This window comes from Pseudorca crassidens, chromosome 2, assembly GCF_039906515.1.
Source record: "Pseudorca crassidens isolate mPseCra1 chromosome 2, mPseCra1.hap1, whole genome shotgun sequence".
In the NCBI taxonomy this organism is placed as follows: Eukaryota; Metazoa; Chordata; class Mammalia; order Artiodactyla; family Delphinidae; genus Pseudorca; species Pseudorca crassidens.
The window spans coordinates 52,284,497-52,311,538 of NC_090297.1; the positions used below are offsets into that span (position 1 = coordinate 52,284,497).

Below are 27,042 nucleotides of genomic sequence, written 5' to 3' on the forward strand. Positions count from 1 at the left end.
AAAGAGAGCCTCTTCAATAAGTGGTGCTGGGAAAACTGGACAGCTGCATGTAAAAGAATGAAAGTAAAACACTCCCTAACACCATACACAAAAATAAACTCAAAATGGATTAAAGAGCTAAATGTAAGACCGGATACTATAAAACTCTTAGAGGAAAACATAGGAAGAACACTCCTTGACATAAATCACAGCAAGGTCTTTTTTGACCCACCTCCTAGAGAAATGGAAATAAAAACAAAAATTAACAAATGGGACCTAATGAAACTTAAAAGCTTTCGCACATCAAAGGAAGCTATAAACAAGACGAAAACACAACCCTCGGAATGGGAGAAAATGCTTGCATACGAATCAACGGACAAAAGATTAATCTCCAAAATATATATGCAGCTCAATATTAAAAAAAACAAACAACCTTATCCAAAAATGGGCAGAAAACCTAAATAGACATTTCTCCAAAGAAGACATATAGATGGCCAAGAGGCACATGAAAAGCTGCTCGACATAACTAATTATTAGAGAAATGCAGATCAAAACTACAATAAGGTATCACCTCACACAGGTCAGAATGGGCAGCATCAGAAAATCTTCAAACAACAAATGCTGGAGAAGGTGTGGAGAAAAGGGGACCCTCTTGCAGTGTTGGTGGGAATGTAAATTGATACAGCCACTCTGGAGAACATTATGGAGGTTCCTTAAAAAACTAAAAATAGAATTAACATATGGCCCGGCAATCCCACTACTAGGCATATACCCAGAGAAAACCATAATTCAAAAAGACACATGCACCCCAATGTTCATTGCAGCACTATTTACAATAACCAGGTCATGGAAGCAGCCTAAATGCCCATCGACAGATGAATGGATAAAGAAGATACAATGGAATATCACTCAGCCATAAAAAGGAATTAAATCAGGTCATTTGTGGAGATGTGGATGGACCTAGAGTCTGTCATACAGAGTGAAGTAAGTCAGAAAGAGAAAAACAAATATCGTATATTAACGCATATATGTGGACTCTAGAAAAATGGTACAGATGTACCAGTTTGCAAGGCAGAAATAGAGACACAGATGTAGAGAATGAACGTAGGGGCACAAAGGCAGGAAAGTGGGGGGAGGGGGGTGGTGGGATGAATTGGGAGATTGGGATTGACATGTATACATCAATATGTTTAAAACAGATAACTAAAAAAACCTGCTGTATAAAAAAATAAATAAAATTCTAAATAAATAAATAAGATAAAATTTTAAAAAATGTTTACTAGCCTTATAAATGGATTAATAAGATTTGAAGCCGAACTTAAAAGCTTAAAGAACAATCCAAGTTTTCAATTTGTAACTTTAATTTTAAAAATTAATTAAAAAAACCAAAACTAAGCCTCTGATTAATCTTTCTATGCACTAAAACTTCCCTTGAGGATGCCAAAAAAACTCCTAGCAACAGAGATGAGGAAACTGTGGCAGGCAGTTACTAAGTGGCAGAGCTGGGATCTGGAGTCCTGGAGCTGCAAAAACTTTTATGCTTTTATCATCACTCTTCATCGCCTTCTCCTGACAAATAATTAGACAACAGTAACATGCAATTAACATAAAGACTTGAAGGGTTCATTCTTTCTCCCATGTCCTGCAATGCCTCAGGGTTATAATTATATAATTATCCCACAGTACAGAGTGAGGTGGAGTAGGTGTTTAAGGATTGGACTGAATTAGTATGACTTTAATTATAACATACCCTGGAAATGGCTTTTCTTACTAAATCCCTAGTAAGACGGGGCTGAGGGCTCCCGTCTTGTGCAGGAACTTCTGGGCAGGCACAGAGGCACCTGCACCTTCAGACCCGTCTGCGACCACGGGTAGAATACAGTGAACTTGGGAGCTGCAGCAGTCCATTCACCCTGATGCTCCTCCTTGGCCATGGCCTTCTCAGCATGGCCTGTTCTTCCTTTTCAGTCTCTCCGGCACCTCTGTAGAAGCAGAGATCAGGCGTGACTTCCCACGGTGTGCACACGGGATGGTACCACCCATGTGCAGAACTTCCTGGGCCAGGATCCACCACCTCAGACCCACTGAGTGAACTCCCTTGTTGCTGCAAGGATGGCAGTGTCCACAGGGCGCAGAGGAGAGTCTGTGTTACAGGGAGCAGTGGTAGGTGGGTTAATGTACAACACCTCTGTGAGAGGCTGGTCGTCAGCCCTGGGATCAGTAACCTCCAGAAGATGCGGCCTCTGGAAGGCTGCCTGGATCTGTTAGTGAAGGTTCCAGGAGTGAAGCGGACAGCAATAGGAGTGGCTCCAGTGACAGCAGCCAACTTCAGCACAGCCCTCTGGCCAGTGTTCCTGGAGGATATGACACTGATCAGTCAGTTTTTAAATGGTAACAATGGCACAACAAGAAGCAGAATCTTCTCCCAGGTCCCCTTCAGATCTATAATGTAGATGCCGTCACTTTTCCTTTAGGAGATGTATTGTTCCATCTGGAAGTCAAGGTTGGTACCACCTAAGTGGGTTCCTGCTGCTTGGAATTTGAGGACATCCTCCTCCTTCATCTGTGGGATATCAAGGGTTCTAAACTTTGTGAACGTTTCCCTTTAAGTTACAATGAGAACCCAAGACAATGCTGTACGGACTCCTCTCCGGGTAAGTGAGGAAAGGCTGCATTACCTTTCATTGGTAAGTCTGAAGTTTTCTTCATCTATCAACAAGCATGGGATCTTGAGAGCAAAATGGATCCAGAAGGAAAATGTCACTTTCAGTTATAACATCAAGTTTCATTGAGCCTAAACCAAAGTTTCAGTCTCACTCCCAAGTTAAAATTTCTGTTTTTCCCAACATCCCCTGATTTGCAACCCTCAACATAGGCCTGAGTCATGGGCAGGAATCTTCAGCGGCGAATGAGAAGTGTATGTCTGGGTGTATTCTCCTCACTTCTACTGGATCTCCAGATTTGGAGCAAAAGAGAGGGGAAGAGGAAGAAGAGAGAGAAACATCCTTTCCTAGTGCTGATGTTAATGTTTTATGTCTCCCTCGGCTACTCCTGCCTGTCTCTAGAGGCTTCCATACCCTGGTCTTTGGCCAGTTGCCTGTGGATTACTTGGAGGCACCCTGAGGACCTACACACTGTGCAGCCCCTGACATTCATGTGAGTGACACACAGTCCAGCTGATATCTTGCCCTCCTCCACTCTCAGCTTTTGCAATCACCTTACTGCCATTTTCTGCTGGGATGACCTTCAAGGGACTTTAAATCCAGTTACCTTCAAAATATCCTCTGGGCCCATGGAAAACTCAGGCATCCCTCCCATGCTGAATAGTGGTGTCACTGCTCCTCTGTGGCTTTTTCTCCTTACCCTGCTGTTGCCAACTGCTCCTCTGGCTCACACCTTCAGGGTGCTCAGACAAGCCATGCTGGGCTCACATATGCCCCCACCTATAGGGAAGGGATCATGTGTCAAAATCCCAAGAACTTTCTCACTCTCCTCTGCTTGGGAGGCAGCACCTTCATGGGCCTGAGACTGTCTATAACTCAGCCAGCATTCAGAGAGGAGTGAGAAGCCAGGTTCCTCTTCTTGCAGGAATCCCCGATTTCTTGGAGTGGTTCTATTAGAGCTAGTCTCATCTGACCTGAGAAGTGAGTAACTCATGGGGAACGGAGGAGTGATGACACAACAGTTCATATGCAGCCAACAACTCATTAGTAAGAAGTTCCTACTTAAGCAAACTGAATTTGAATTTCTTACTTTTTCTTATATAGGTGGTGGGATATTGCAAGGCTATCTGGTCTACCTTTTAACAGCGTCTGCATATGTACCTAGCATCTACATTTTAGAATGTGAGGGTTCTTTCAGCTTTGCATCTGTACCCAAAGTCCATGACAAGAGGAGCCCCATTTAACATCTTGTTAAATAAATTTAAATATATATAATATAATATTTTACCAAATTTGGATCATATATTTTATAACTTCCTTTTTCTTACTTAAAGATGTATTGCAAAATTTCCCTTGTTACGAAATGTGCTCTGAGATGTTATTTTTAATACCTGTGAGAGGGAGACAGTCTCTCACAGCGTCAGTTGTATTCAGGCTGGGTCTAAAAGGGTGAGTCACAGTTTTCTAGGGAGAGAAAAGGGAAACCTCTATTAAAAGATAAAGAATCAAGAAAGAACATCAAATGTTTTGGGAACTGGGAGGAGGAGGAAGGGACTTGATCTACACAATCTTGTGAAATTGGAGGGTAAATACTTATTACTGCTATGATTAACATTACTATTATGATTCATTTTATTTTCAAAAGAGGAAACTGAGGCTTAGAGTAAGAGATCTGTCAGTGGTAAAGCCAGAATTCAAAGTTAAGACTTCTGGAACCTAAGAGGAAACTGAATATAAGAAGGAAAGTTAGAAATCTAGGAGCCCAAAGTCATGACAAGGAGAAGGGGTACACTAGAAGTGAGAGGGTGAGAAGGGAAGGAAAACCCTCTCTCCGTTTCCAGTTCAATCCCCTTTGTTCTCAGAGAGGCCTGGGAAGTTGACCACCAACTTCCCTCATCTGATGAGTAAAGTGTAATAAATGTATGCTTTTCCTTTTTGTAGAAATGTGAAGTCATTTCCAAAATTAGCCCTGTCCAACTGTTAAAATCCCCAAGTTCCCAAACTCTCCCAACAGGAAACAAGCAGTGGACATCCAGATGTTTCTCCTCCCAGTGTTTGTGTACTGTTTGCATTTATCTTTTTCTTGTCAAATCATGACATTATGAAATGCTTTATTATGGTGATTGGTCATATGCACAGAAGTCCTAGCAAGGGGAACTGAGGGCAGCCTGGGTACGGGGTGACACGTATCTCCTTAGCCAATGATCCATCTCGGAAAACCATTTCTGAGAGCCACACTTCCAGCAAATGCTCAGAGTTCAGGAATTCACCAAGTATGTGACTCAGTTGAGACTCTGTTCCTTTTCTTTATGAAGAGAATTAGCACAAGGAACAACCCTGATGAACTGCCCTTTGGAGATAAGAAGGAGAAGGATCTGCCTGAAAATAATGCAATCTACCAAAGGCTGTCAATACCAGAAGGACATATTCCTGCAGGAAGAGAGGTGAATGGAAGATGGGATGGTAAATAATAAACAGACTATCAACTTGGGTATCATTAGTTATCTCTCACCTTGTGCCAAGGAGTGGGCTATAAAATGTCAGAATTTTACATACACTGCCTCTGCTAATCCTCAGAACAATCCTAAGAAGGAAGTCCTATTTTCCTGCCCTGTTTATGGATGAGGAAACGAAAACCCAAGACAGGTTAAGAAACTGAAAATGTTATACATCTAGTAAGTGGCTGAGCTGGGAATCCAACCTAGGTCTCAGTCCAAAGAGACTATGCATTTGACTCATCATTATGTTGTGAGTGATGGACATAATTCTATCATATGAAAAAAAAAGGGGGTGGGGACACTTTTTGTTCTGATTCTCCAAGGAGAAGATGGGATTTTGCCTCAGTTTCTACCAACACCAGAACTGTCTCTGTTTTTCTCTCTTTTAGTAACATTTTAATGAGAGTCTTTCTCTTCCTTCCTCTATGGCACCATTTTGCTTAGGCATTGGGGTCACTTTGGATCACTTTTCTTGTCTTGTTTTTAAGCTGGCATTGTTTCATCATTTCTGTGAATCCCAAAGAAAGATATGAAAGGCAAACAGCACATACCTGACAGGTCACGGCGATTAGCAATGGAAACAACAGACAAACAAACAAACAGCTACAGGATTGGATCCTAGAAGCCTTTCTCCTGCCAGGTAACTGGTGACCAAAGTGATCAGACTTTCAACCCATATCACACTGGATTATTTGATCTTTTTTCCTACTTTTTAATTATGATCTTAGCCAAAACTCCATGTTCTTTGTCCCACTAGTAAAGTGAGGGAAGGAAGAAAAAACAAAGATAAATATAACCAACTTTGGATCTGCTATGTCTCATTAGCAGTTTTATGGTTTGGGTATAGAGTAATACTTAGTCCAGAGAAGGCATTTGCTCTTTCTGATTTATTTTTTAAACTAAATATTTAATTGTTTTGTCCCCTTTGGCCTCACTAGAGAAAGGTCTATATCCTCCATGCACATACTGTAAGAATGGGCATCAACAGAAATCACACATCTGCTCACCAGACCTGCCCCTAAGTCTTCTTCTTAAGCACCAGGGGAAGAATCTCAAGTTAGTCTCCAGTTTGACTTTGCAAGAATGCTGCAGAATCCTCTGTAGTGTTTTTGCCTCTCACCTTTCTTGGGAGTTTATAGGGGGCTTTGAAGTTTCTCTGAACAAACAGGGTCTCTGTGTTTCACTATTGCTGAGCCAACCCTGGGGCCTTGGTTCCATCAGCTCCTTATTAAGTGTTTAGTAATTCCAGTTTCCACCTTTTGGTCTGGCTTGCTTTGTGCACATCTGGAGAGAATTAGCTCCCAGGCCTCTGTAACATACCCATTTTGTGGTTCTAGGGAGAACTGTGTGCTAGGGGATGTTGCTGCCATTAACGAGCTTTCTTTATGGCGTTTAACTGTAAAAGGTACCCTCATTAATATCAACAGACAAAGAGAAAGTGAGGCTATTCCACCTCTATTTAGCTCTTGCCTTCTTGACTGTGTGTGAGCCCTTCTTGCTGAAAAAGAAAGAATAAATATCACGAAAATGGGAATGAAGTACAAGATAAAAAGAGTACATCATAAGAATAAAAATAACAATAATGTCCAGACACTTGAAATGAGTAGAAGTCTATCCCTGCCCGATTCATGTGACTACATGTGCCTTTTAAGCTCTTGAAATGTGGCTGGTATATATGTATTAAGGTTAACTGTAAGTATAAACCACACTCTAGATTTGGAAGACTTAGCATAAAAAATATAAAATATCTCAATAATTTTTACATAGATTATATTTTGAAATGATAATAATTTGGAGATATAAGGTTAAATTTAATTTTACCTGTTTCTTTTTAGTTATTTAATGTGGCTATTAGAAATTTTTAAATTACGTAAATGGTTCATCTGTGTGTTTTGCATCATGTTTCTGTTAGACAGCAGTGCACTGAAGGACCAGACAAATGATTTAACAGGGTATGATTCTGGACTTCCCTGGTGGCACAGTGGTTGCGAGTCTGCCTGCCGATGCAGGGGACACGCGTTCGTGCCCCGGTCCAGGAAGATCCCACATGCCGCAGAGCGGCTGGGCCCGTGAGCCATGGCCGCTGAGCCTGCGCGTCCGGAGCCTGTGCTCCGCAACGGGAAAGGCCACAACAGTGAGAGGCCCGTGTACCGCAAAAAAAAAAAAAAAAAAAAAAGAGTCCCATGACTTGGAATCCATGTGACATCAAAGTGAACAGGAGAGATGTCAAAAGAAGTATTAAGAAAATGTCATCCTGAATCTCAACAAACAGGAAAAGGTGGCTATTGGAAACTACTGACTGGTAAGCTTTTTCTCAGTACAAAATTCTAGAATCAATTATTAAGTACAACATTTATAAGCAAATTAGAAAACAAGTAGATGAGTACAAGAAACCAGCTGAGTTCACTAAAAACAAGGCATACCACAGCAAATTCATTACCATTTTTGATGAAATGGTTGCACTGACAAATCTAGGGAATTACATAAACATGCCTGATTTCAGCAAACTATTAGACAAAACTTCTCATGACATCCCTGCAGACAAATTTCAGACAGTTGTGTTGGATAATAGTCATTAGGTAATACCACAACTGGTTGAATATTTGTATTTAGTCTTTAAATTTTACCTATAGGAAGGTCTATAGGGGAGGTCACAAAACTAAAAATTAATTGAATTAATATGATGGTTATCAAAATCAATACTCAAAAGAGAATGCATCAGTAATAGGAATATGGCATACAACCACCATAAGTGTAAAGTGCTTAGCTCATAAAATGAATTGTGTGGATATAGCACTAGGGTAGCCTGGCTTGAAAATAATTAATTAATGACAAGAATTAATTTTTTTAACTAAATGTGAACTATACTTGTGGAAAACTATCACAGGAAGCAGTAGTCTCACTTTATTGTACTTAATTGGCTAAATCCAGAATATTTTGTTCAGCTCTTGGATAACTACAATGGTGGGGGGTGGACAGTCTTGACAATGAGAAAATGAAGGCCCTACATGAAGGCTGACAAAGAGGAATCATGGTGGCTGTGACATGAGAGCTGTGCTCAATGCTATCACTTGGAGAGTGTGGACATGCTGCTTTGCTACAAAATACAGGCAGATCCCAGAACAATTAGTGGAAGTTACAGGAAAGGTAGGAACAGACCATTGTGAAGAATTTTTGGAGCTCTCCATGGGGAGAGACTGGGTTCCCATGGCATTCATTAGGAATGTTAAAGAAGATACTTCTACACTGGAGGGTGATCGAAAGAAGTGAGATCTTTAAATTTCCAATTCTAAAATCAGAAATCCTATTAGTACAGGGAGTCTTTAAATACTCTACACGTTTCTGCTTTGGTGAGATCAAGCTAAGTATCATCTGGAAGTTTCTTGAAAATGATGAGGCACCAGAAATTAGACTATCAGGAAACCTTGTACGTTCTGGCTCTCTGTGTATGTTTGGGTGCGAGGATGAAGCAAAGCCCTGCTTTATAGGATTTACCAATTTCTGTGGTGTAAATACTCCTACCACAGCAAATTTTAAGCTACCCACAGTTTAACAACTGGCTCACAAATTTCCTGAAAGTTTAACATGGCTTTCACAGTCAGTATGAGCTGGCTCTAGTTATCGGCTACTAACCCATCACCTGGTGGTCAGAATGTGGTGTCAGCAAGACAGATTCGATCAATCAAATGTTGGGTATTGTTTTTTGTTTTTTCATGTTTGCTGTGGGTCACACACTATGAAAATTGTTAACATGTGACATGATATTTTCCCTCAAAGAATTTAAGGCCACCTAGTAGGGGAGGAGAATGGGTTGGGGGGACAAAGATTAACACACACAGAACAAACAGAGTATTTTAGGACATAGTACAGGAACTGACCATATAGATCTACGCTGGTAAAGCTGTGAAGGCACAAGAGCTAATGTTTATTGAGCGTTGAAATGCTCCATGTGCAGTGCGAGCCACTTTTCATAACTCAAGACTCATAATCTTAACCCTGTAAGGTTGCCATTGTGCCATTATATGAGTGAGGAACCGGAGCTCAAAAATATCAAGACGCGTGGGCTTCCCTGATGGCGCAGTGGTTGAGAGTCCGCCTGCCGGTGCAGGGGACACGGGTTCGTGCCCCGGTCCGGGAAGATCCCACAAGCCACGGAGCGGCTGGTCCCGTGAGCCATGGCCGCTGAGCCTGCGCGTCCGGAGCCTGTGCTCCACAGCGGGAGAGGCCACAACAGTGAGAGGCCCGCGTACTGCAAAAAAAAAAAAAAAAAAAATCAGGACGCGAACCTGAGGCCACACCACTGGTAGGAACACAAGACCCGCTGAATCTACACATCCAGTTCATTCCACCGTTCTGTCCTTTGCCTCTTCAGGGAAGGAGGAGGTAAGCCTGGAATGGTGTGGCTCCTGGCCCTCGCTGACGCAGAAAGCAAGACAAGGCTGACGGCACGGAGGTCATGCTCCCAGTCTCCACCCACGCACGCTGAAATGCTGCTCCCCTCCGCTCCATCAAACTGCCTGGGATGTCGATTTTGAGTTTTTATTAAAAGTTCCAGCTGTGTGAGTTAGGGCAGTAAATAGCTCCCTGAGCCTCGGCTCCTCTTCTTCCATAAAATGAAAGGAAATACTATCTAATTTACACTTTGCTGAGATTAAATGTGTTAATTTTACAAAACACCAAGCACAATGGCCAGCACAGAGGGAGCATTCCATAAATATTAAAATCCTTTCCCTCTACACAGCTGCATGGTTCTCTCCCTAGCTGGACTGTGGTGTGTGTCTTTATGTCTTCAGCAATTAGCACAGTGCCTGGCAGAGTCTAGGTAAGCCTTGTTCAGTTACAGCAGTGATTCATTCCTCTGGGCCCAGAAATACTTTTTACATTAAATAAAACCAATATATACACACGTGTAAAGATCCATTCCAATGCTGAGAAGTCAGTGTACACTTTTCTCGGGGCTGGTCGTTCCATACAAATGAGGACATCCTGATGGTCCGCTCTGCTCAGCCTGAAAGTTGCCTCTATCTCTTTATTAACTTCGACGAGGTGTCATCTTGCTGCCATGATCTTTCCATTCTAGGGAGTTGTTTGTCCCATTACAGTAACAAGGGATGGTGCTAGGTTGCCACTAAGAGTCCAAGGAAGAGTGTCATAATGGAGGCTAGAGTTCAAGTATGATAGCTCAAGGCAAGTTCAGTCAAGGAAACCAGTGGTGAAGGTCACGGGGCTGTTGGTGAGGCCCTCGGATTTTTACTAAGGACCTCATGTCCATCACTGCAGCCTGAGAGGTCTGACCAGTAATTGCACAGATGGGAGCCGGAAGCCTGAGGCTTGTCACGACTCCAGGGGATTTGAAGAGAACAGAAAAGTGGTTGGCAAGAGACAAACTCCATAAGATCAAGCAAAGGCACCCAACCGTGCGAATTCACTCTTTCCATTAACTCATCTCCCCCTACCCAGAGCTGCTTACCAGGGTGTGCCTATAGGCAGGCGCTGCCTCACCTGTGCACGCAGGAACCAAGTATGAAATCCACCTATGTATGTTCTGTGGAATCTGGCTCTAATTTTAGCAGACAGCACGAGCTGTCCTCTGGTTTTTATTAAAATCCATAAGTAAGAGAGTAATTCATACTCCAAAATGTTACAGACTTACTATTTACATAGGGAGACGATTGAAAACTGTTTTGTTGTTTTCTGCTTTTCTCTGTTTGGCAATTGTTCTTTAATGAGTGTGGAATACTTTTGTATTTTTAAAAAATAAACATTTTTTAAAAGAGTAAGAGTTTCATGTCAGAAACAGAAGGATAGACACAAAAATTTCTATCACTAAAGACTTTGAGAAGCATATTCCTAGAGCTCTGATGATCAGAAAGTCGACTTATTAGGGCATTTTCCTCCACTTTCTGTAAATCTGAGTAAACTTTGTTCTGGGACTGCCAACTGAAGATTGAGAAATACACATTATAATTAGAGGGATGGATAATCGGTCGAATTCCCTAGCACCTACTGCCAATTGAGTTCTAGGTGAAGTGCTTGGAAGATGATGGCTTTTCAAAAGCTGGGTTTTCTCAGCATGGAATGACAGGATATGGGACAGGTCTTGGTCCGATGTTTGTCAAGCATCAGCTGTGTGCTGAGCACTGTTCTGGACACTGAAGATATAGAGATCATTCATGTCTTCACTCTAGCTAGGAAGGTAGATATGAAAGCAATATCGCAGTACCAGGGGGTGACGTATGTACAGAGGGTGTGGTGAGTGCTCGGGGCAGGTTTCACAGAGCCTGGGACACTTCAAAAAGCTTCCTTTTAGGGTAGAAATTTTCTTAGCAGACTAGACATGGTTGGGTGGTAAAGGAGTGGTTAGAGATACAGGGAATCTGGCAGAGAGAAAAAATGAAAGTATGATCAGGACCTCGGGAAAAACTCATTTAAAATTCTCCAACACACAACAGTTCTTGTCCCAAATAAGAACTGAGGCTAGTGGGCCATTCTGAGCCCCGATTCCACCCAACACCTATTAGTCCTGCCAGGTACTCAGTATATGGTGATGATTAAAGAAAACCATGTGACATCATCTTCCAAAGTCACTTGATGATCAGAGAGTTGTCTTACTGTGGTGCTTCCTGTCTTTTTGGTGAATGTGTGGAGCAAAAGTGAAACTCCGAGGCTGCCCATTCAAGAATGAGAAATTGCGTATTAGAATTAGCCTAACAAATACTTATGTTTTGTATAACCTGTCAGAGATCCTGGAATGGCTTTTCCTGAAAGAATTTACAATCTGGACACTGTCCTACCACCTAGACAGGCGGGAAGGGAAGGGAGTGTTGCCACCAAAGTTGCTTGCTCTGTCATCGGCGTCCTTCCAGCCCAAGAAATAAAAATAATCGCAAGGTAGTTTTAATCTTTACTGAGTTCTGTTGAAACATATCAAAGAGAATCCCACATGCACAGCAAAACCTCTTGAAATCGCCTTTCCCATCTCTCTCTTGTCGTATATATCCCACGTTTATGGCCCCCTCCCCCAATCCTTTCCTCCTTCTCCCGCTATCCCTCCAAACTCTCTTAAACCCAGCGACAAGAGCACTTGTCTTCTCTCCCCCAGCTCCTGTCCCGCCTTTCTGAATTTATTCCTCCTGAGGCTGGTAGCTCCCTCTCCCTTTTCTAAAGTAAATCACTTTCACCTTTCCGGCCCTATACTCCAATCAACACCACAGTATTTTTATATTTGTGGGAGAAGTTTAATAGGCAGAATGGGGGGGATGCTTTGCAGAGGCTAGAATACCCAGGGGAATGATTTGTTTTTCTTGTCATCTGAACAGCAAGCATTTGTAGCCTCTGCTGGCAAAGTTTCTCTGTGGTGGCTCCCATATTTTAGGCCTCGCTCACCCTAGAAACGTAAGCCTTCCCATATCAGAGAAGCTTGATGTAAAATGATCTCCATGAGCCTCTTTTCTGGAACTTACTTGTCTTTCCTTTTTACTCATAGAAAATTTGAGTCTCCTCTCCTTTACTCCTCAAAGGTGGCTAACTATAAGAATATTATTCATGATACCACAAAAAAAGAAGCAGACACACATGTAGAGAACAAACTAGTGGTTACCAGTGGGGAGAGGGAAAGGGGGTGCTATATAGGGGTAGGGGATTAAGAAGTACAAATTATTAGGTATAAAATAAGCTACAGGGCTTCCCTGGTGGCACAGTGGTTAAGAATACGCCTGCCAATGCAGGGGACATGGGTTTGAGCCCTGGTCCGGGAAGATCCCACATGCCGCAGAGCAACTAAGCCTGTGTGCCACAACTACTGAGCCTGCGCTCTAGAGCCCGTGAGCCGCAACTACTGAGCCTGCATGCTGCAACTAGTGAAGGCCGTGCACCGAGAGCCTGTGCTCCGTAACAAGAGAAGCCACCGCGATGAGAAGCCCGTCACCGCAACTAGAGAAAGCCCGTGCGCAGCAACGAAGACCCAACGCAGCCAAAAATAAATAAATAAATAAATTTATTTAAAAAATAAAAATTAAAAAATAAAATAAGCTACAAGGATATATTGTACAATACAAGAAGCATAGCCAATCTTTTATAATAACTATAAATGGAATATAACCTTTAAAAATTGTGAGTCACTATATTGTACACCTGTAACTTATATAATATTGTACATCAACTTCAGTTAAAAAAAAAGACACCGTTCATCCCCACAAACCCCAAGGGCAGGGGCCTCGTCCATTAGCGCTGTCCGTGGAAAATGCCACGCACACATTTCTTACTGTAGTTAGTATTTGTTGAAGTGGATCGAACGTGAGCATAAGTTTCTCAAAGGGTCTTTTAGCCTGTTGTCACTGACGTGAAACCTGGAGCACACACGATGTATCTCCCCATGTCTCAAGCCACCCTAAGAATGGGTGACCTGGAAGCAGTCTTCCCCTCACGGGGTTTCCTCCGATATCAACACTGCAAGCCGAGGGTCTTTAAGGACAGAAAAAAGCCATTTGCTTTTCCTTTCCTCTGAAAAGCGACCAGGTGCAAAGTTTTCCACCCAACTCCTGACTTCTCCGAGCCCACTCTGGCATTTGAAGAGTTAATCTGTTGCCACCTAGTGGCTCTCGGCCAACCTGCGGGACCCCCAGCTCACAGAGGAGGAGGGGCGAGGGTGGTGGGGTGAGGTTGCCTTGGTGAAGGGACAAGGTTCCACGGCGGCTTTGTCTTCCCACCCCCGAGTACTACTTAGAGGGGTTGGCTTTTTGAAAACATATTCCCTTTCTCCTCTCCCTCCCTCCCTCCCCTGCAACTGGGGCCTGTTTCCGCTAGACCTGAGGCAAAGCAGTAGTGCAGGCTAGGATTTCTTGCAAGTTTTCCGCTGTGGGGTGCCGCAACAGCTGTGACCCTGGCTTGATTTTGATGTAGACTTCAAGGGCACCGTCCCCAGCAGGGGGAACATTTTTACCTCAGGAGCCTATTCACATTGGTAGCCTTGGCAGGGAAAGTTCCAGAAGCTTTGATTACACAAATACCTCTGCTAAGTACAGGCCCAGTCTTGGCAACCTGTGGAGAGAGAATGTGCACGTGGGCTGATTAAACCAAACGACCGTTTCCTTTGCTGGGGCGGGGGCTGAGGGTCTTCAGCTTGGAAATGATTTTTTCCTTGGCTGTGTTGCCTGGAAACTTGGAGGGTTTAATTAGGACTGGGGAGGTTTTGGGCTTCTGCAGCTGCCTCTGCTCTCCCCCAGGGTTACTGAGAGTGTGTGTGTGTGTGTGTGTGTGTGTGTGTGTGTGTGTGTGTGTGTGTCCGGCAGTGCAGGCCAAAGCCGTCTGGAGAAGTAAATTGTGTACCACGGCAAATGTGACCCTTTTTATTTCAATTGATTTTAGTTAACAACTTTGAACCTTGTAAACCACAGAGAGGCTGCATGCGGTTTACATATCGCGTATTGGAGCTGGACAACTAGGTGGAAGTGGTAGCTCTTACCTTCTTACCTACATCCATCAAGGGCCAATCTTTGAAAAGTTTTCTCAATGTTCCCAAGTATGTCCAGGAAGAACGGCCCTGGGTCCATGTCTCCCTGGCTCTGTGAGTTCCAAGGGAGAAGTAAGGCAGAGCCCAGTCTACCCCGATGCAGTTATCTTACTTTGTTAGGAAAAATCAGCAAATTAAAATACAATCTATTAACCCTTTATTGACCTCAATGTACTTTATTCATCTCAACATTACCAGTTAGTTATTCTCCCATTTGGAGATTTTGAAGAATTGAGGAGAAACATTTTCTTTTCCATTTTTCTTTGGTATGTGTGTATGTTTGTATTTATTTATTTTTCAATACAAATATTATACATATGTATATTCCAGTTATAAAAGAATTAGAGACAGAAGTATAACCTCTCTTGCTCAAAGGAAGATTTTCTGGCTGGAGTCAAGGTTGATCTAGGCACATTTTGGCCCATCTCTTCTTCCTTTCCTCCCTCTTTTCTTTCCTCCCTTCCTTTTCTCCTCCTTTCAGTGGAAGATTCAGAAACATAGTCCCTCCCTTTATTGAGTCCACAGAATTGAGCTATAGCATGCCATGTGTGTTACTTCCTAGGGCTCCCATAACAAAGTACCACAGATTGGGTGGCTTAGACAACAGAGCTGTGTTTTGTCACAGTTCTGGAGGCTAGAAGCACAATATCAAGGTGTCAGCAGGGTTGGCTCCTTCAGAGGGCTGTTAGGGAAACTCTGTTCCATGCCTCTTCTCTAGCTTCTGAGGGCAACCTTTGGTGTTCCTTGGCTTGTAGATACATCACCCAGATCTCTACCTTCAACTTCACATGGCATTCTCCCTGTGTGTGCATCTGTCTCTGTGTCCAAATTTCCCCATTTTATAGGAACACCAGTCATTTTAGATTAGGGCCTACCCTAATGACCTTACTTTAACTTGGTTGCCTCTGTAAAGACCCTATCTCCAAATAAGGGCTCATTCTGAAGTAATTTACATTAGGTCTTCTACATCATTTGGGGGACCCAGCTCAACCCATAACACAAGGTAAAGCAACAGCTATGTGTACTTGGTACTGCGGTCAAATCCAGAAGGGAGTACCAAAAAAAAAAAAAGCCAATAATGGGATATATTAGCATAACTACTTTTTTCTTTTCCTCTTTATTTTTTAAATTTAATTAATTAATTAATTTTATTTTTGGCTGTGTTGGGTCTTCATTCCTGCGTGCGGGCTTTCTCTAGTTGCAGCGAGCAGGGGTCACTCTTCGTTGAGGTGCATGGGCTTCTCATTGCGGTGGCTTCTCTTGTTGCAGAGCACGGGCTCTAGGCACATGGGCTTCAGTAGTTGTGGCTCACGGGCTCTAGAGCGCAGGCTCAGTAGTTGTGGCACACGGGCTTAGTTGCTCTGCGGCGTGTGGAATCTTCCCGGACCAGGGCCCAAACCCATGTCCCCTGCATTGGCAGGCAGATTCTTAACCACTGTGCCACCAGGGAGGCCTTCCTCTTTAAATTTAATATTTATTTTCATTAACATTATACATATATGAAGGAGTCAACTATTTTTATATGGCTTATTATGAAAAATAGGAGTTAACAAGCCATGCAATGCTTCCCACCTCCATTGCACACTCTCCAAAGACAATCTCTTTCAACTTCTCTGATTCTGTTAATATTTAACTATAAGTTTCCAAATAACAGATTTATGTTGCTACATGATATTTCAATTATAGAAGTTATCTATTGTCTTCCCGACATAAAAGATGGGGACTTAGCTCTCTATAGGTCACACACACACACACACACACACACACACACACACACACGTAGTGTTCCATCTGACCAATATAGTGATGTTGTAACTCAGATCAATATCTAATGTTTCCATCACCATGACTGTGTAAATGCTGCAGGCAGCTAATTTGTGTAGGATATCAAAAATATTTTTCCTTTCCTGCACATTTTTTCCACCTAGAGTGAATAATTGGCTTGTTTTTTCCCTTGCTTGGGTTTTAATGACCTTATCCTTAATCAAATCTAAATTCTGCCCCAGTTGTGTAAAAACACATTAGTAATTATTGATTTCATTTTCTTGAGATCTCTCCCAGAACTTTCCCAACTTGGCACTGGGGGGGTTATATGACTAGACTGTTTCCTAGGGAACCCTCCATGTGGACCTTTTCTCCTGGACTGGTCAGATGTCCAGAGAAGACTCTTCAATCCCCTTCTTACAGAATATATGTCTGGCTGCTGTGCTCTGGAAGCTGAGTGAGGGAAGAAGGCTGGAGTCCAAATATTCAGTCAGCCCATCAATATTCCTTGAATCTCTCTGTTTTCAGCACAGTGATCTCCCATACCTCGACTCTCCCTGCAACCCCAGTTCAGAAATCCCCTGTTTACCGTCTCTGGGAAATAAATCTCTGCTGTCATTTACTGCTGAGGAAGTCAAGTGACTGCATGGCATGGGGAGAGTGGGAGTGGAGGCAAGGGAAACTACCTGCTTCTACGCCCTTTCTGCCAAACCTCCTGCTCCAGCCCCACCTTTACTCTCACTTCCAGAGATCCCAGAAGCACCAGTTCCTGCCCATGCTCTCTGTCCCCAAGTCCCTCTGGGGGTCTCCCCACAAGAGGCTTTGCAGGTGGCTTTTTCTGCCTTGTCTGCTAGCACAGTCACCAGCCCTTCACAGGTTTTGCTGTTTTTGCCTCTTCCATCCTCATTGCTCTGGGTTAGTGGGTTTCAGGAAGAAAGGGAGCTAAGTATATGTGTCCAGTGTGCCAGCTTTAACTCTAAAGCCATTCTTGTCCTTTCACCAGCATGTTCTGGAGACAGTTTCAAACACCGAATGAGTGATCCAATTCCTGAGCTATCTAGAAGTTGTGGGTGACTTTGGGGAGAAGAGAGGACCTTCATCATGCTCTGTGTGATCTACAAACAGGCACACGTACACACACGAGTACACATTCAGCCCAACTCTTCACTCTACGTCATCTGCAGCCAACCTGGGCTGAGTATTTGGAATCAGCTCCAGATTCTTATTTTGTTCTCCATGTAATTTTCTTACATTCCCCAATTCTCTCTTTCCCCCATCTCCAATTTATTCTTGTCACTACAGCCAAAGTGTTCCTTTTAAAAATGAAAATCCTATTATCATGTCATTCCCCTACTTTAATGTCTTTACATTACTTTTAATGTCTTCTCTTTACCCTTAGAATAAAGTTCTGTACTCTATTCTTGTCCTATAAGTCCCCACCCAACTGCTTGGGGGGCTTATATTAATCTCATATTGGTCTCCCCTCCCCGGCTAAGCTGTGGCTTCCTTAGCTATTTCTCAGTTCTGTTAGGCCTTTGCACATGCTCTATACTCTTTCTGGAGAGCTCTTGACCTCAGCCCCCTAAAGACTCTATTAGGGAAACATCATTTACCCAGGGACACCTTCTCTGACTGTGTCTCAGCCCCTCCTTACATACACTCAGCTAAATGCTGCATTATACCCTCCCATGATACCCTATACTTTTGCTTTGATAGCACTTTAGTTACATGTCCAAGCTAGACTGGAAGCATCCTGAACACAGGACCTTTTTCTGTCTTGTTTACATCATCACCCTAGTCCCTAGCACCAGATTTGGCCCATAGCATGTATTCATTCCATCAATACTTATTTAATCAACTGTACTTTTCACCTTAGAGTTTTCTAATCTTCACTCCCATCCTCACCCCAGCATACTCTCCCTTCTAAATGTACTGGTTTAATAGCAGAGAATATTAGCTAAATATTGAAAGTGTTTGGCCCGGAAAAATAGTCATAATTCCCTTCCTGGAAAACTGGGCGTGGTGCCTCTCTGTCTCTCTCCCTTGTGGAAAACAGCTCTCGTCTTCAGGATACTGGAGCAGGTGACCAGGTGTCTCTCAGCTTATTCTGCTGGCTCTCAAAGCAGAAGGTCCCCAAGATTATAAAGAGAAAGGGAAAGACTTGATTTTTGTTTTTCATAGGCAATCAGGGAAGTTGGTCATGGTCATATAGTGAGCAAAGTCATGAGGGTTCTCATAAAATAAACTGAATGGAGGTCCCCGTTACAGAATTACAGTTGCAGCATGACGTGCAAAGGTTGCCCCCGAGATTTTTCTCATTGCTTTCCTTATATGAGAAAAAAAATGCAGCTCACAGTATGCAATAATTGGAAGTTTGACACTGAAACTATTTGTTTCCTCATCTGTAAAATGAGAAAGTTGAACTAAGTGCCCTCTAAGCTGCTCTGAAACTCTGTAACCTTATTCTGAGCCTGTATAAGAGCTGTTCACAAGAACTTCTGGGTTTCTGAAAATACATTACTCTTGAGGAAATCAAAGATTTATTGGAAGGTTTTAAAAAATATATAAACACCTTCATGAACTTGGCAAAGAATCAGGTGAAGAAAAGTGTGGATTTTCAATCTGCCAACAACGGTGCCATTCTAAAGAGTTCAAAGGTCAGCATTTTAGTACTCACACACAACTACGTAAAGACTAGAAGGGCTGAAGCCTTCAGCAGCAGCTTTTGAACTTTGTGTCATTGCTCAGAGGCAAAAATGAAATACCTGCCTAACTGCAAAAGATTAAGTAGCCAAGACCTTTTTAAAAAATAAATGAAGGTACCGTGTGATACTTGGTATTATTAGTAGTAAATATTTACTCCCTTCAACATTCCATCATGGGTCTTCACTTTCCTCCCCCATTGATGTTGGGTTGCTTTGGCCACTGAAATGTTTGTGGACATGAAAAACATTGTGCTTTCCTCCATTTACCTTCAGTCTTTTGCACTGGTCACCTGCCGTGAGATACCCTGGGTAACTACTGTCTGGAGTCCAAAATAAAAAATATGGAGCAAATGTAAGCTAAATTCACAGACCCTCCCAGCTGAGCTCAGCCTAACTCAGCTGAATCAGTTGATCTGCAGACCTTTGAGCATGAGAATAAATGCTTGCTGTTTTAAGCCACTGAGTTTTGAGGTGATTGTTACACAGCATTATTGTGAAACAGCTGACTAATACAAGATGCAGTGTGGGTTCTCATGAGATATAACATGACGGTTAAGGTATGGTTTCTGAAATTTGGCACATCTTGGTTTGAATCTCACTTCTGTTATTTACTAGATGTGAAATGTCATGCAATTGACTTAACCTCTCTGAGACTCTGTTTTCTCATCTGCAAAATGAAGATAATCACCAACCTCATAGCACTGTTGTGTAGATCAAATGACCTAATACATATCGAGCAGCTAAGACAGTGCCTGGTACATACTGAGGAGCCAGTAAATGTTTGCTATTATTAACAATAATAATTATTATAATTTCTATAAAATAAATCTTACTTTCCTGTTAACTTACATTATAAAACTAGATATAAAAACTTATTTGGAATATTTGGTGAAGAAGGATGAAGAAGATAAGTATTCTACCTCATGGCTGATAAGTTCATATGATATTAAAAAGGTACATTGTCTACCAAGCAAGCGTGTCTGTGTGTATAAAAGAGTTTTGAATTACTTTGTAACAATTTCCCAAATCTGAGCTCCTTTTACAGACAGAATTTACATTTCCATGTCCCCAAGTCTAGGATATGAAGTGTGGTGTCAAGTACTAACAATCTATGTCTGACTCTACACTCTCAGCACCCAGAATTGTTCCTAAGAGTTCACATCTAATAAATAGTACATTGCTGTGGTTCCTTGCTTTCATGTACTTAACAAACATTTATTAAGTACTAGGTATTGCACTAGGTACTAGAGGTAGAGAGATAAACAGACATGGTCCTATACTCATGGCCATCATACTTTAGCTACAGGTTGCAAATCTGTTTCACTCTGGTGTCAACTCAGGGATTTAGAGGGGCTGCTCAGAGCACTAGTTAAAAACAATTCTAGGCAGCACTTGATCTTAGTGGGGAAAAGAGTCATGGGTTTGGAAGGAGGGAATGGTTTCAAATGTTTGCTAATCCAGGTTTCTCTGGGGACAGACACATATACAACAAAATATAATTTAATGCAGTAAATGCTATTTGTGAGATAAGAACAAAGTGGCATCGCACACAGAGCAAGGAGTAATTAATTTTGCCAGGAGGGGAGTGGAGTAAGGAAAGGCTTAATTGAAGAGGTGAAATTGTAGCTGGGCTTTGGTGGATGACCAGGAATTTAGTAGGTGATGAAGTGGGAAAAGATGGTTTCAGGCCAAGAGCACATCATGAGCAAAGGCACAGAGGTGTATTAGTACATGGGGCGTTGAGGGAACAGTGAGTAGTCCTGTTTGGTTAGAACGTGGGGTGTGGGGATGATGCTGGTAGGAATGAGTTACAATAGGGGGTTGGGACCAGTCTGTACTGCTTTATTGTGTAAGCCACAGGAATCCCCGAAGGCTTTTCGGTTAGAGCATGATATGGCCAAATATGTGTCTTTAAATGGTTACTCAAGAAGAACTAGATCGGAGATAAAAAGAGAAAGAGACAAGCAGCAGAGAGGAGGCTATTGCAGTTATGCAGACAAGGGACCTGGGCATTTAAACTAGGGTGGTGTGGAGTGGGGGCCGAGAGAGAGGAAATAACATCACCAAATAGCACAAGGATGCTCTTCTCTCAAAAATGACCTAGTATTAGGGCTTCAATCAATATAAAGCAAATTTAATGGTCTAATTTTTTCATAGCTCTTGTTCTAATGTTACTGTTTGAATATGTCATTAAATCACACATATAAAGGGAGCCAGATTTTAAAATTTATCCTTGAGTCAAGCCTGTAAAGTAGGTACTAAAATTTCCATTTTACAGAGGAGAAAACTGAGGCCCCGGGATTTAAAAAGCCCGCAATCAGTGATCTTAGACTACACATCTTCTAAATGTCAAAGCTAGCATTTGAACCCAGGGCAACTTGACTCCAGAGTCAATGTTCTTAATCACTATTCTATACCATGTGAACAATTAATTCTCCAGTGTTATGGTCCATTTCCACTAATTGTTAAATCTCTCATATACCTCCTCTTTTCATTCTGATATATCTTGACGCAGGAGACAAGCCAGTGAGTATCAGAGAAGTATTGAAGGCAGGAGAAAAGTACCTCTGAAATACTCCAAATAACTTGGACTTGAAGTCAAAGAAAAACTATTGATTTTCTTTTTTCCTGAGTACTTGAGAGATTTGTCAAGTAATCTCAAATCTCTTATTCTGTGGGAATCAACGCATTAATCAATCCACAGGCACTGTACCTAGCACTGTGCTGGGGGAATAAATCACCCTTGACTCAGTCCTCATTAGAAACACAGGGGAAAGAGCCCAGGACTGTGAGAGAGGAGACATAGTTGGGAGCCCTGGCTCTGCCATGAACCTGCCCTTGGCCTTGGACAAGTCACTTCACCTTTCCAGGCCTTCCTTTCACCATTGGAAATAGCCCCAATGATGGCAAATGTCCTTATCATTCCTATATTTTTGCACCCGCCTTACAGGATTAATTGAAGGAAAAATAAAAGAGCAATTAGTATTGGACAGAAAATTGTGGTACTAAAACACACTAAATTGCACGACTGTTTTAGCAATCACTTGGCGTCTTCTGAAACAGCCTCCTAAATATGCAGGAAGAGTGTTTATCATTCCTACTCTTATGGAGCCTGACACTTCACCGAGAGAACAGGCTTTACAATGTCGCGCTTTCTCAAAAATTGCTGCATTTGAAATCTTGCGGGATATTTAAAACTTGTTTTTAGAGGACCTGAGGCACTTTGAGTTTCTCAATGCTTTATCCTTCTTTCCTTTTCATCTTGCCTGGAGAATCCCCAGTGGTGATTTTTAAACATAACTTATGTACTTCATCGAGGTCTTTGGAGTTTGGAGAGTGCAGAGTTTCCTCTGAGGCAAAATATTTTGAACAGTGGCTGCCTGGGCTCACTGTTTCCTGGAGCTAAAGACTGCAAATCGATTTCTGCAGCCCACTTCTTCCAGAAGGAGACGGTGGGGGTGAGTGGGAACACGAACTTGCTTTGTCCACCTAAACAGCGCCGTCAGATTTCTCAGTCATCCTCTTGGCTTTCGGAGGAATTGCAGGAGCAATTGTTGAGCCTCGCAACAGTGAGATTCCGCTGCCTTCCAGCTCTAACAATCAAGAGACACGTCTCCAGAGAGCACAGGCTCCAAGCAGTTATTAGAGATGATGGCATTACCGGAGCGCTGGGGCCGCCTGCCCTGCCCTACAAAATAAACGGTCCTCTTACGGCTTCACACTATGCTTTACTCCCTATATTAACACAGGAGCTGACGGATCGGGTGAGAAGCTGCAACTTGTATTTTGGAGGGCATAAGAGATGATTGTGCTCGTTCTAATTCCAGAGCTGATCTTTCTAGCAGATTATGATGGATGACTCTCCACGGTGGTCAGCGCCTCCTGTATATATTTTAGGTGGAATGCTTTCTTTTGACACATACTTTACAGAGACATAAGTGTATCCTATTTTAATTAATGGAAGAAATGATTCATTCACAAGTGGAAGGTTTAATTAAAGAAAGGGTCAGCATGGGTCAGCCGTGAATTGCAAAATATCTCTGATGTTTATTATACTCTCCACCAACTCTGCATGCTGTCTGGAGTGGTACACGGCAGTAAAGGCAGGCCCTGGAAAGAAAGAAAATGAAGTGTAATTAATTCATTCATTCAACAAATATTAATTGAGCACCTACTGTGTTTTAGGTGCTGTGCTAGGCTCTGCAAATAAAATGGTGAACAATCAGACATGATTTTTTGCACTTACGCCAGGGACAATGCAGTTGGGGGCACAAGAAAATTGAGGAACAAACAAATAGAATGCTATTATTAAAGATGGTAACATGTTTTCTGGAAAAAATCATTTGGGGCTCTTCTCCTTGCAGTGTTTGGGTATTGTTTTTTAAGAATTTTAATACCCCACTTTACAGTGGGTACATTTAACTTTGGAATATATCTCTGAAGCCAATCTGACCCAAGTCTGCTAGATGAAGTATCTCATTCTTAGAAGCAGCAGTTATACATACTGAGTTACAAAATATGTAGCTTGTCACAGTAGCTCCTTCCTATGAGGAGAGAAACTTTATGCTTTAGAATCAGACAAACCTGGATTCAAATCCCGGCTTCTCAGCTTAATCGCTTTCTGGTCTGTGATATTACTTTGCTTTTCTGACCTCAGTTTCCTCGTTTACAGGGAAGAATAACAATACATAAGGCATTGAGTCATGTGAAAAAATACATGAATAGTACCTAGGGCATAGCATTCTTATTAATCAGCATTAATATTTGTAATTTATCTTCTTACATTATTATTATTAGGAGTAATATTTTTCCCTCTCTTTTGCAACTTTCTTGATTCTATGTTTGTTCTGGTTGTTCATGTTATTTTCTTATCCCCTCATTTGATGACAGAGGTCATAATTTTTAAAGCACTGGACCCAGTCTGATATATGCTTAGTGATCAATAAATAACTATCGAATGAACGGATAAAATTCTCTCTCTTTTTGGAACTGGGTAGAGAATAAGCTGATAGTAAACAAAGTCTCTCAAAGGCTTCCCATAACACTTGGAATAAAGTCTATATTCCTTATCATGGCAAACAGGAACCAACATGCCCTGACCTTTCCAGTCTCATCCAACACCATTTTCCCTCCTGTACTCAGCTTGAGCCACCAGCCTTGCCTGGAATGCCCTTCCTCTAGAACTGTGCATGGCTCACTCGTTCCAGATCTTCAGCTCTCTGTTCAACTATTTTCTCTTCCTGGAGACCTTCTCTGACCACCTTGCCTATTCATTTTCTATCTCCTCACCCTGCTTTATTTTTTCTCAAAGCATTATCACTGTCAGAAATTACATGATATATTTCAGAGTTTACGAATTTGTTGTCTATCTCCCCCACTTAGCACATGTGAACTCCTGAGAGCAGGAACCTAGACTGCTGGTGTCCAGCCCTAAGTCACCATGATACTGAATGAATCAAACAAATGAAGTATCTCTTTTCATTTTTGTAGGGAAATATATATATATATACATATATATATATGTGTATATATATATATATATATATATATAAACTATCCAAATAGTTTCTATAGTACAGTACTCTACAAAACATAAGAAATCTTTCCCCCCAAATTTTTGCTTGCAGCACTGAATTTAATTTTTCACCACAGAATGACAGGAAGTGGTATGGAAAACGAAGACACAGCCAATAGGAGGTCTCCCAAAGCCCCAAGTTTAATAGGATTCCTACTCATTTTACTTTCTCACCGTGAGTCTGGCGCTCCTTGTAAGTTGCTTCCTTTGTGCTTAACAAAGTAGTTACTCCTGTTCTCAAAGCCAGCAAACATAGATTTTCTTTAGTTTTCACATGATCTGGCTCAAAACAGCAGGAAACATGAATGTTTCGTTTGGCGTCTTTCACTGTCTGAGAACAGAACTGCAAACAAGAGAGGAGTCTCCTCTTGCCCAGGTGGTCCTAGCGCTGGAGAGGACAGGCCAGAACCGTGTCCTCCACCACGCGGTCCGGGGACTGGAGGGAAGGTGAGGACCCTGGAGGCGTCCCTCGGAGGGCAGGCCTGAGCCTGGGTGTGAGAGCGTGGTGTTGCATGGTGTGAGGGCTTTGCTGGCCTCGTCTGTCTCTCCAAAGAGCCAAACAATGCCGGCTGTTCCTGGCAAGGCCGAGCCTGGCTTACTCAGATTCGTGTTTTAGGAGAGGTGCTTTGGGGTAACTGAACAGGCTCCATTTCCACCATGAGCACATCAGCCCTGGTTTCCGCTGTGCAAAAACAAAATTCTCAAAAATGTTACCGTATCAAATCGATGTGGCTTTTGTTTTATAAACAACTTTTTTTTTTTAGTCTGTGGAAACTGTAATAAAGACCAACACCATATCCAGTTGTTTTCCAGAGAACCGACTCCACTTGGGAGACTTTCTCTCAGCATGAGGGGCTGTTCTTTTTTTTCTAGCAGATATTCCTAAAATTTGACTCCGTGTGGTCAAGGGCATAGCAGTGGGTCCTCAGCACCTCAGCTTGGAACCATGGGCTTCTTTCTGCTTCTGAAAGAGGGCTTCAGAGCCACTAATGGAGCACTGGTGGGAGACAGACAGTCAAGGAAGTGATCTCACAGAGGAGCTCAGTTCTGCTGGAGAAGGGGAAGACTCCCTTGTGAAGGAGGCCATGAATTTGGGGCCATGAATTTGGGGCCCACACATCCCACAGGCAATGAGAACACTTCACGAAGGCTGTGATATTCCGAGATGCCTGGAAGACTCCCTGAAGCTCATTGCTTCCAAATGCCTTCCTTCTTTCAGTACAATTTCATTGAAGACAATTAAGATGAAAGCTTACAACGGGACGTCACTGATTTTCCAACACAAAACAGGCAAGGGTGATAATATTAATGGAACAAATACGTTTTGGGAGAAAATTCTTATTATTTGCACACATTAAAATTCACAAAATAGAGTTGAGCACCAGAAACCTTTCCCTTGTGACGGACAAACCATGGGTTATCTGCAATAATCCACTGAGGACGGATCCCATCTAAAACCCACTCCAGTGGAGAATCGACTACTGAGGGAATGTGTGTAGTACATTTTCACTCCCAGATTTCATGAAGAAATGGTTAAAACTCAGCCCTTTTCAAATCTGGCTCTGTCACCTACTAGTCATGCCTCAAATCCCACATCTATAAAATGGAGATAATAATATACTTATCTAAATGTTTTGTTATGAAAATTAAATGAGATAATCTGTGAAAGTCCTTGGCATAAGGTCTGACACTTGGTCAAGTGCTCAATAAAGGTTATTTGTAAAAATAACTATTATAATAATTATAATTTATGACATTATTATTAAAATTAACATTTGTTTGTAATGATTCCTATCCATTTCATTCTATACTTTCTTCCATTTTTCACTGCCTTTTGAATTCAGAATGTCTGGTAACCTGCATATTAAGTGGTAAAATACAAAATAACTGTTCCTCAACATGAATTTCTCTGAAAAATACTGTAGGTTATGCTACAGATTCCTGTAAGCATTTTTCTAATTTGAATAGCAAAATAACACTAAAATCAGCATGCTTTTCTATCTAGACTATAAGCCCCTTTTTAGCATCTTCTTTACTATTCTCTCTTCAGCTCCTAGCACATGGGGCTGCTCAAAATATGTTTGTTGAGTAGATAAATGTTCTTTGGTCATACAAGAGAAACAACAACAACAATAAAAATAACTGCTTGAGTAGCCTCTACTTCTCTTCCATCTAACACTTTTCCAACAAAGAAATTTCCCTGGTTAGTATGGAAGTTCTAAGATAGAGGTGATCATGGGCAAAGGAAACTCTGTTCTTGTATTTCACTCTTCCTGGTGGTCTGTGTTAAAAATAAGGTCACTCTGAAGTGACAGAGTGGCATGGACATATATACACTACCAAATGT

General features: G+C 42.0%; 1 long non-coding RNA gene and 1 pseudogene across 1 annotated transcript; both read right to left on the reverse strand.

Moving 5' to 3' along the window:
* Positions 1-1,749: 1,749 nt before the first annotated feature.
* LOC137208899 (small ribosomal subunit protein uS2-like) lies at positions 1,750-14,691 on the reverse strand (annotated as a pseudogene).
* A 100-nt stretch (positions 14,692-14,791) lies between these two features.
* On the reverse strand, positions 14,792-27,025 carry LOC137218803 (uncharacterized). Its single transcript, XR_010940859.1, has 2 exons — positions 24,870-27,025; positions 14,792-23,230 (listed from the first exon to the last, which is right to left on the reverse strand). It is a non-coding gene; the product is annotated as an uncharacterized lncRNA (long non-coding RNA).
* Between the last annotated feature and the right edge of the window lie 17 nt (positions 27,026-27,042).